General features: G+C 32.8%; 1 long non-coding RNA gene across 1 annotated transcript; it reads left to right on the plus strand.

The window, feature by feature from the left end:
* The first annotated feature begins 4292 nt into the window (after nt 1-4292).
* Nucleotides 4293-4721, plus strand: LOC111717884 (uncharacterized). Its single transcript, XR_002768948.1, has 2 exons — nt 4293-4392; nt 4514-4721. It is a non-coding gene; the product is annotated as an uncharacterized LOC111717884 (long non-coding RNA).
* Nucleotides 4722-10066: the final 5345 nt, after the last annotated feature.

Here is a 10066-nt window from a genome sequence, read left to right on the forward strand (position 1 = left end):
AATCCAAGGTTGGGATAGTGTGCAGCTAAAAATATAGAAAATATACAGTACATCACGCTAATCCAAGGTTGGGATAGTGTGAAGCTAAAAATATAGAAAATATACAGTATATCACGCCAATCCAAGGTTGGGATAGTGTGCAGCTAAAAATATAGAAAATATACAGTACACCACGCTAATCCAAGGTTGGGATAGTGTGCAGATAAAAATATAGAAAATATACAGTAAATCACGCTAATCCAAGGTTGGGATAGTGTGCAGCTAAAAATAAAGAAAATATACAGTACATCACGTCAATCCAAGGAACAGTTGCCTCTTTACTTACTAGTCCTTATATCTTTCCAACCTGATGTTTATTTGATATTATGAATTCTGCTTGATATAATTAAGAGTTAAAGTTTAAAAATGGGAAAAGGTTGCAAAGTTTTAGGGATTTGAAAATTCGTATTTCAAGGGACGCAAGTTCTAAACCGTGTTTATGGTCGAAACCTGACACTGAATGGCAGGTCTTGGCCAAGTCGTGGGTTGAAACTTATGTCCCCTATTATTAAGGCATGTGGGTTCAGTTGCATTCAAAATATGTTAACCCCAAATTATCAACCGGGAAGTATTTAAAATGAAAATGTTCTGAACTACTTAGTTCGGCGTGGGCTTTCAATCAATAGACTCCTTTTTACGTTATATATGGATATATATATAGAATACCTCATAAACTAACGGAAACTGCAAAACTAGAAGCCAGAGGGGGGGGGGGCAGGGAGGGGGGCAATTTTTTGTTTCATGACAAACTTTAAAATATTGTTTTTTCATGAATAACCAGAAACGGAAGGTTTAAACGAAAAAAGAATTTGTAAATTTTTTCAACACTTTTTATCCAATACCCTCCCCCACAATGACAGTTTTGTTTAATTACTTGAAAGTGTACTGCATACAATACAGACGAAACTGCACTGTGTAAAAACAACAATGACGATATTAAATCATTTATACCTTTTGTTTAATAAAGAATCCCTAGAAATTACAGAACTTTGATCACTTGAATTTGTTTCTCTTTTGAAATAGTATAGAGTTCAATTTTTAGGATTGAAAGCCAGCCATTTTTATGATGTTGTACATATCGTACACAGATCAAGGATGAGACAGGCAATTTAGCCAGGGGTCCATTAGTGGAATTTGATAATATTTTTTAACTGGTGGCATTTTTTTATAGTTGGGGGCAAAAAATAATTTTGGGATCGAGAAAACCAGCTATTTTGGGAATTATATGGACCCCTGAATTTATATGGTTACCTATATATTAGAATTTAACTTTTCCGTAGTAGACTTTAGCCCAGAGATAAGAGAGCTACAGAGTTGAAACCTATGATATGCGATGTATCCCACAGTATGTTCTATTGTGTACATGTACTGTACACGACAAATCAGCAAACATCTGTATTTAGGGATATATAAGGATCCTTTGGATTCTATACACAAATATACTGAATTCATAAATGCTATGTTTCATGTTTAAAATTGAAGTATTTCTTTAAAAGTTGTAAAACTTAACCCCGGAATGGGTATTATATTCAACAAGTGGCCATGGTACTCTAAAAACCTATCGTAAAAATGTAGCCTGTAGTGACGGGTCAACTTAGGCCTACATACCCCACCCTGTGAAAGGAGATAAGCAGCCTGTGTAGTCTCTGCAGTATAGTAGCCCCTTATAGTCTTTTTAAGTAAAAACTGAATTGGATCCTATAATCAAATCTGGTTCCCCACTGAAGGATGAAGGTATTGGGGGGGGAGGGGGGTGTGGAATAACTTTACCCATTATTCTGTTTCACTTTACTTAATGTTTGTTCACTGAGAGAGAGATAGTTCTGACAGGAACTGATTTGTTACTACAAAATCTGATGTTTTCATCCCAATATCTTTGCAATCCGATGTCATAGACTCATAGACTTTTTAATATTTCATCCCATGATTTCTGTTATATCAAAAAGTTTAAGTTTATAATATCAAAGAATCAAACCATCAGGTTTCAAAAATTTATGGATTGAGTTTGCGGCAGGACCTCAGTTCCTTTGTATAAGTGAAAGATACCCAACAATTAGGATTCATAATATCAAAGAAAATGAGGGGAGACATATGAAAATATGCTAAGGGGGGGGGGGGTCAGCGTCCCATATCCCCCAGTTGCGCCACTGGGTTTAACCCTAAATTCTTTCAGAATTCTGTTTTGATTGAGGAAGAAAATAAAATACACATTTCGATAAAACTTTAAACATATAATTTTTACGAGGATTTTATTAAGAATATAGTTTCTATTTTTTCATCTAGATAGAGAGATAGATAGATAGATAGATAGATAGATAGATAGATAGATATATAGATAGATAGATAGATAGATAGATAGATAGATAGATAGATAGATAGATAGATAGATAGATAGATAGATAGATAGATAGATAGATAGATAGATAGATAGATAGATAGATAGATAGATAGATAGATAGATAGATAGATAGATAGATAGATAGATAGATAGATAGATATCCCTTTCTTCCGTCTGATTGAAGGTTTGATGTATTGAATCCAGGGAAGGGAATTATTAAAACCAGAAACTTTGTAAAATAAGAAGCAAATTTCTTATGATATAAAAATATGCAAGATTCTTTAACGGAAACCTGCATTGTATTTGCATGTAGGTCATGTTCCATTGTTTTTGCGTCATCAACTTTACGCATTAATTCGTGCGTATACGTCCTCAAAACCAGTTAATCATATTAATGTTTTATCATTAACTTTTAGTCTAAGAATGTTAGTAAATAACGCTTAAAGGGACTGTAACCGTAATTTCAAGTGACCCTCTATGCAAAGATGGCAATGCCCGATTTACAACAGTATCATTGAAACCTTACTATGATCAAAATGTGGAAGATACTGGTCGTTCTTCTGACTCGAAAATTTATTTAATCTGATTATATCTCCGTTGCTTCTTATAAGTTAAAAAAGGGTAAAAATTAAGTTTAATAACAAATAAACCAAGCTAGTATATCCATGTATCCTTATATATCTTTTAACATAACAAGGAATTGTTACTCTATTCCATCTAACCCTGAATTACTCAAATCCGCATAACCTAAATTACGTACGCAGTTCCATATAACCCAGAACTATTACTTATTACTTACTTATTACTCAATTCCCAATAACCTTAAATTGCTCAGTTTCATCTTACCCTGAATTACTCAAATCCCCCTAACCTTGAATTACTTAATCAAATCTAACCCTTAATTACTCAACTCCATCCAACCCTGAATTACCCCATTCCATTTAATCCTGAATTTCTCAATTCCATCTAACCGTGAATTACTTAACTCCATCTCACTCTGAATTGCTCAATTCCACCTTACCCTGTATCACTCAATTAATCATCACCCTAAATTACTGAATTCCACCATACACTGAATTCCTCTCCATTTCATCTAACCCTAAATTACTCAATTGCACCTCACACTGAATTACTCAATTACAAATTCCACCTCATTCTAAATTACTCAAATCCAGCGAATGAGGGAATCTTCCTCTAGCTTTATTGATTGAATGATTAAACCAAGTGATAACTAAATATAGAATAGGGCAGGATGGTACTTTTGTGAATAGGACGGGATGGTACTGTTGTGAATTGGACAGGATGGTACTTTTTTGAATTGGACGGGATGGTACTNGGGGGGAGAAGTTAATTTCTCGGAATACTGGGTTTAGAACAGCTTAATCTATTCTATTCCTAATATTTTCCTCTTTGAATAGTTTACATTATTATTCTGTTTATTATATAGATATTTACATTTATAATAATAAACTAGATTCTGCGGGAAATAATATAAAACTGTTTCCCTACATCAAATCATTAATATAAAGAAATGAAGTATTTGTCCCAAATTCTTATATTTAATCCCTATATAGTTTTGCAACACAAAGTCGCAAACCTTAGATGTTTCAAACTAAAAACGCTGTTAGATCAAATAATCAAAGTTTGAAATATCAAAGGTTTACACTATCAGATGGCAAAGATATAGAGTTTAAAAAATTTGAGTTTGTGGCAAAGACTCCTATTACGAGACGAAATAGGCACGTTCTGAACTCACTCGCCCCTGAGCTCCTGTAAAAACCCTGAAGTCGGGAGGAGAACAAATCCGTACTGCAACAACGAAACTAGTTTTGATTTGTAAACTTTACCGTACATTTGTATTGTATCCGCCATTTATCGTCAGTTAATCTTGATATTTTGATACAAATAATGTTCGTCGTGATCTGTGAATTGATTAAGCATTGCTAGTTATTTTTATAGAACTGAGATTCATTCCTTGTTCTCTTTAGTTTTGATTGAAAGGACGAATTATCCATGTAAGAATTTATCACATATTTCCAAGTTATCAAAGATTCTATTTTCTTGAATTGATATTTTTTCATTCTCTGCATATTGTATTTTATGATTATAATAAATTAATTGTACAATCTTTTACAGATTGATCCTGTAGTTGGAACAAGTCTTGGAGTGTTTTCTTTCTGAAAAGATCTGACATTTCGTCCTGGTTCCAATCGTAACCCTGTAGCAAATCAATATCATGCAAGGTCGATACTTCGGTCGTGAAACAACTCCAATCCATGAATGTAGTTTTTTTCTTAATATTTTATTAAACTGAGAAGTACTGAAATAAATCCTTGATTTGTAAGAGCTTGTCTGAAAGTAACTGAATGAATCTTCTGTCTATAGAGTTTGGTGTCCGATGCTCAACCGTACCCTTGAACATCAGGGATGACGAACTTATCCTTACATATCTATCTAACCCTATTGTAATTATCGAACTCTTCAGTTTAGTTTCCAGGTAAAGCTGGGTTCCCAAGCTAGTATATCCATGTATCCTTATATATCTAGACAACCCTCGTGTAATTATTGAACACTTTAGTTTAGTTTCCAGGTAAAGCTGGGTTCCCAAGCTAGTACATCCATGATCCAAGGGTTGCAGCTCTCACGCAGTAAACGGTATGAGTTTTGACAAAAACTTCTTTAGATCTAGGGCTTTACCAATCGCTTTAAACTTATGCCATCAACTAAGAGCTTTTGTCGTTGACTGCAATAACCGAAGAAAAAGTTGGTTTAATAGGAGAGTGTATAGAGCAACTAGCTAGTAAGGTAAAATCAAAAGCCATAGTGTTGCGAATTTACAAAGTCAACCAATATTAAATGCCTACTCCAGAACAGTTTCTCGAAACGTATCTATCCAGGTACAACTCAAATTCCCTTGACTATCAATGTCAAAACACTGATACAATCTCGTAACTATCGATCCCAAATCAATAATTTACATAAAAATATTACCCCTCTTATTATCGCCATTTGCTGTATTAATCATCTATTCTCGATTTTAAAAGTTCTGTAATTACCACGTCCTTCTCTTTTTTCGGTCCTAGAATCATATATGAATGAATATATTAATAGATTAGTTCACAGTCTTGTTTTACAAGGTCCTGATGGATTAGTTCACAGTCTTGTTTTACAAGATCCTGATGGATTAGTTCACAGTCTTGTTTTACAAGAGTTTGTTTACATTTCCAGAAACTTGCGCTTTGCCGCGTAGCATAACCAGAGTTCAGTCGAGGGAGGCAATCAAAGCTTTAATGAGAATAGAAATGAATATATGACGTAATATATACTTTTTAAAAGAAAGGTTTGATCATTTCATGGAAATTAAAAGGATTTATCTGATTTCTTATTCCTTCCAATAATAATATATAATATCGGAAACTAAAGAAATAAACCTTTCTTCATAGACAATTCTCGTTTAAAATGGGTTCTCACTTTTTTGAGGGAGGTAGGGGTGAATAAAAAATGAAATTGTAAATGGTACCGTTGTAAATTGGGTATGCCTTTTTTGGGAGTCACATAAAATTACTTTAACAGTCCCTTTAAAGCATTTGAAAATGCAGTGTCTGATGAGGAAGAAAACTGTTGTTCTTAAGGATGTTATGCAAGGAAAGTTATTTTAGAGGTGTACACATCTTTTGTACTGCAGTGTACTGTCTCTGGGCGGTAATGTAAACGCAAGACGGATGTCACAGCCTGACATGGGATCCATCTTTCACATAAAAAATCAATGAAATATTCTGATCATAGGAAAATATTATGTGAACTATCAAAATTATCAAAATTTAATGCTTTTAACCTCCTCGGATACTAAACGAACACTGATGCATATATTCTTGTTTACAAATTCCGCCCAGAGAGAACTGGTTTCAATATGTACGCAGAGTATACGCGACAGCAATTAACTTTCCTTACATTATAACCTTGTTTGTTCTTATCACTGTTTCGTCCCGTTTATTTAGAAGATGTTAAAGGAGATTTCAAGAAAAATGAGTTAAAGGCACTGTAGGCGAATTTTAAGTGACACTAGATTTATAAGTTCCACGTTATATTCACAATGGATAATTGTACCCTTTTAAGATTTGTACTAATAAGAAAAGAAACTTTATCCATTTAAGTTTTGGGCTCTATCTAAAAAAGGCCAATTCTTGCTATAAAATTGTTAGAATAAATTAATTTAAGAAATTAATTTCCTCAATATTTGTGATACAAAGGTTTAACGGGTGTTGTTGTAAAAAGGGTGAATGTTGGATAACTTGAAATTAAACCGAATCACTATAAATAAAGAGAAGTTCTATCAGATGTTTTGGTAAATAAAACCCTACTCCATAAACCGTAAAAGATAGATAGATAGATAGATAGATAGATAGATAGATAGATAGATAGATAGATAGATAGATAGATAGATAGATAGATAGATAGATAGATAGATAGATATAATATAGATAGACAGACATATAGATAACTAGAAAAATGGATAGATAGATAGATATATAAATAGAAAGATAAATATATAGATAGATATATATAGATAGATATATAAATAGAAAGATTAGATAGATATAAAGATAGATAGATAGATAAATAGATAGATAGATAGATAGATAGATCGATAGAAATATATAGAAAGTTAGATAGATAGATAGATAGATTGAAAGACATTTATTTAAAATTGAAAATAAATTTTGAATTTTTGACAAAGCTTTCCTTCTTATTCTCAGCATGAATAAACCTGATGAATTAACAGTTTTCTTTAAAAACATGTAAACTAAGGGGTTTTTTCTTGAATACACACAATAGAACACTTTTCAACACAATTCATTCAATTATTTAGAAAAAGAAAAAGTTTACCTAGAAAAGGTTTTCTTCTTCTTTTTTTTAATTATTTTTAGATTTTTCTGTGAAATTAACATTAACCAATTTACTTTTTCGCACAAACTCAAATTGACGAAGCCCAATAACTTTGAAACTTGATGGCGTAAACGTTTGATATTTCAAATATTTTTATCTATATTTCGTGATCGAATCTAAGGTCTGCTATATTGGGATTAGAAAATCCGTTATTGTGGCAAAAACTAAATTCCTTTGCGGATTTTCTATTTTCATTGAAGGATTTCGACTCACATTTTTAGCACGAAACAATTAGCCCCTACCGGGCCAGCGTTTTGGCGTTTATTTTATACAAACATATCAACGCATAACACCGGCCAATGTACCCAGGAAACAAATTTATAGATGATAAAAGCAGAGCCTTTTGTTTTATTTTCTTCCGATCAAACTCTGCAAATGCATCTGCAGTAGAGATGGTTACAATTTCTACAAGTCAAGCAGATTTTTAGTATTTAGAGGTCAGTGAAAATTCCCCCCTCCCTTTATCTTTTCTCCCCCCCCCCCTTCATCTTCTCATCTCTGTTCGGGTGGCGGGGGTACCCTCTCTAGCGCCCCTGAACCCACGTTGCAAAAAATGACCCAATGTTTATCTAAGAAAAATATTTAGCTTAAATATTATTTGTACTTCTAGTCTGATAACTCACCTTCAGTTAGGTGCAGAACAGAAATATAGTTTAAAGAGATTGTTTACTAATTCTGCAGGAAGTGAACGCTAACAAACAAAAAACTCTTAAAAGGGACTGTAAGCGGAATTTCATGTAACAGTGGCAATGCCTAATTTACAAGGTACCCAATTAAAAGCTTTTTCTGATCAAGTATAAAATTAAATTTCCATTTTTTAAAGGGACTTACGCATTTCTTGCTTATAAGAAACAATGGAGAATCTCACAGAAATAATAACTTGTGTAATCAGACAAACGACGTTATCTCCCACATTTTTAATCAGCATAAAGGTTTCAAAGGCACCGTTATAAATCAGGCATTGCTATCTTTGCTTGGAGGGTCACTTGAAATTGCGCTTACAGTTTGATACTTTAACCACTGAATTTGTGATAAAACACACCTTGAACATCAAGAAAATGTTACCACAAAAAAATTGATTTTCAATCAAAATGGGTCAAACTCTCATATAAGTTATTATACCTTTATTATACTGAAATCCAGTGTAAAAATAATATTCAAGCCATTTGTATTTACATAGTTTGTATTAAGGCAGTGAGTGTAAAACATTGGCAATGTCAAACCAAGGGTAAACCTGGGTACCGTTCAATGTTAGCCAGGTGCTGCTCAATACTATGTAGGTCTTTCATAACGGAGCTGTCGATACTTAAGATCTCAATTTGATATATTCCTGCTGAGCAAGTAGGTAGAGAGTATATAGCGAAAAGCCACTCGTTAACTCTGTGATTATTTTTTTAAATAAAGATATTTACGTTCTGTTTTTCTCAATAAAAGTTTGAAGAAGAAAATGTTAGCCAGGGGGGGGGGGTTCTAGGACGGACCCAAGTGATGTTCTGCGTCAAAACGATGGATCAATTACGGAAAAATGGTTTTAAACTCAAATAAATTAAATTATTCTTGTTTGTTTACATTTCCAGAAACTTGCGCTTTGCCGCGTAGCGTAACCAGAGTTCATTGCAGGTAAGAATTCTCTGCAGGCATGACACCGGTCTTAAATCTTGATGAATATTAGTTTAAGCTGTTGATGTCAAATTTTTATCCTTGAATCCATAAAGTGGATTTGAAGTTGTTCAAATTATGAACTCTAGATAAAAAATTTAATATATCAAAGGTTGTCACCATCAGTCTGCAAACTAGAATTTGAGTAGGAGATTTCGGAGCTGAGCCAACCGGATATAGGTTTTATACATTTACACAGGATTTATAAAAACAAATTCTTCATGGATTTTTATATTCTTTATTGCAATATTTCTAAAGTGTAATATGTTACAAGTATCTGTTAGATGGGGTTTAACTGATGTCTAAAAAGTCAACAATTGCGCATGCTCAGTCGTTCGTTTCCTTCTCGGTGTGTAAGTGTTCGTGAATATATGGGTCTGTCTGTTCATGTTGTTTCAAACACTCGGAGCTCTAGAGAGTACCCTTCTTCAGTCCTAGAGATTCATAAAACAAGAGAATACACGGGTCAGCAGTTGGATAGATAGATATATAGATAGATAGATAGATAGGTAGATAGATAGATAGGTAGATAGATAGATAGATAGATAGATAGATAGATAGATAGATAGATAGATAGATAGATAGATAGATAGATAGATAGATAGATAGATAGATAGATAGATAGATAGATAGATAGATAGATAGATAGATAGATAGATAGATAGATAGATAGATAGATAGATAGATAGATAGATAGATAGATAGATAGATAGATAGATAGATAGATAGATAGATAGATCGATAGAAATATATAGAAAGTTAGATAGATAGATAGATAGATTGAAAGACATTTATTTAAAATTGAAAATAAATTTTGAATTTTTGACAAAGCTTTCCTTCTTATTCTCAGCATGAATAAACCTGATGAATTAACAGTTTTCTTTAAAAACATGTAAACTAAGGGGTTTTTTCTTGAATACACACAATAGAACACTTTTCAACACAATTCATTCAATTATTTAGAAAAAGAAAAAGTTTACCTAGAAAAGGTTTTCTTCTTCTTTTTTTTAATTATTTTTAGATTTTTCTGTGAAATTAACATTAACCAATTTACTTTTTCGCACAAACTCAAATTGACGAAGC

This window comes from Eurytemora carolleeae, unplaced genomic scaffold (assembly GCF_000591075.1).
Source record: "Eurytemora carolleeae unplaced genomic scaffold, Eaff_2.0 scaffold1386, whole genome shotgun sequence".
Classification (NCBI taxonomy): domain Eukaryota; kingdom Metazoa; phylum Arthropoda; class Copepoda; order Calanoida; family Temoridae; genus Eurytemora; species Eurytemora carolleeae.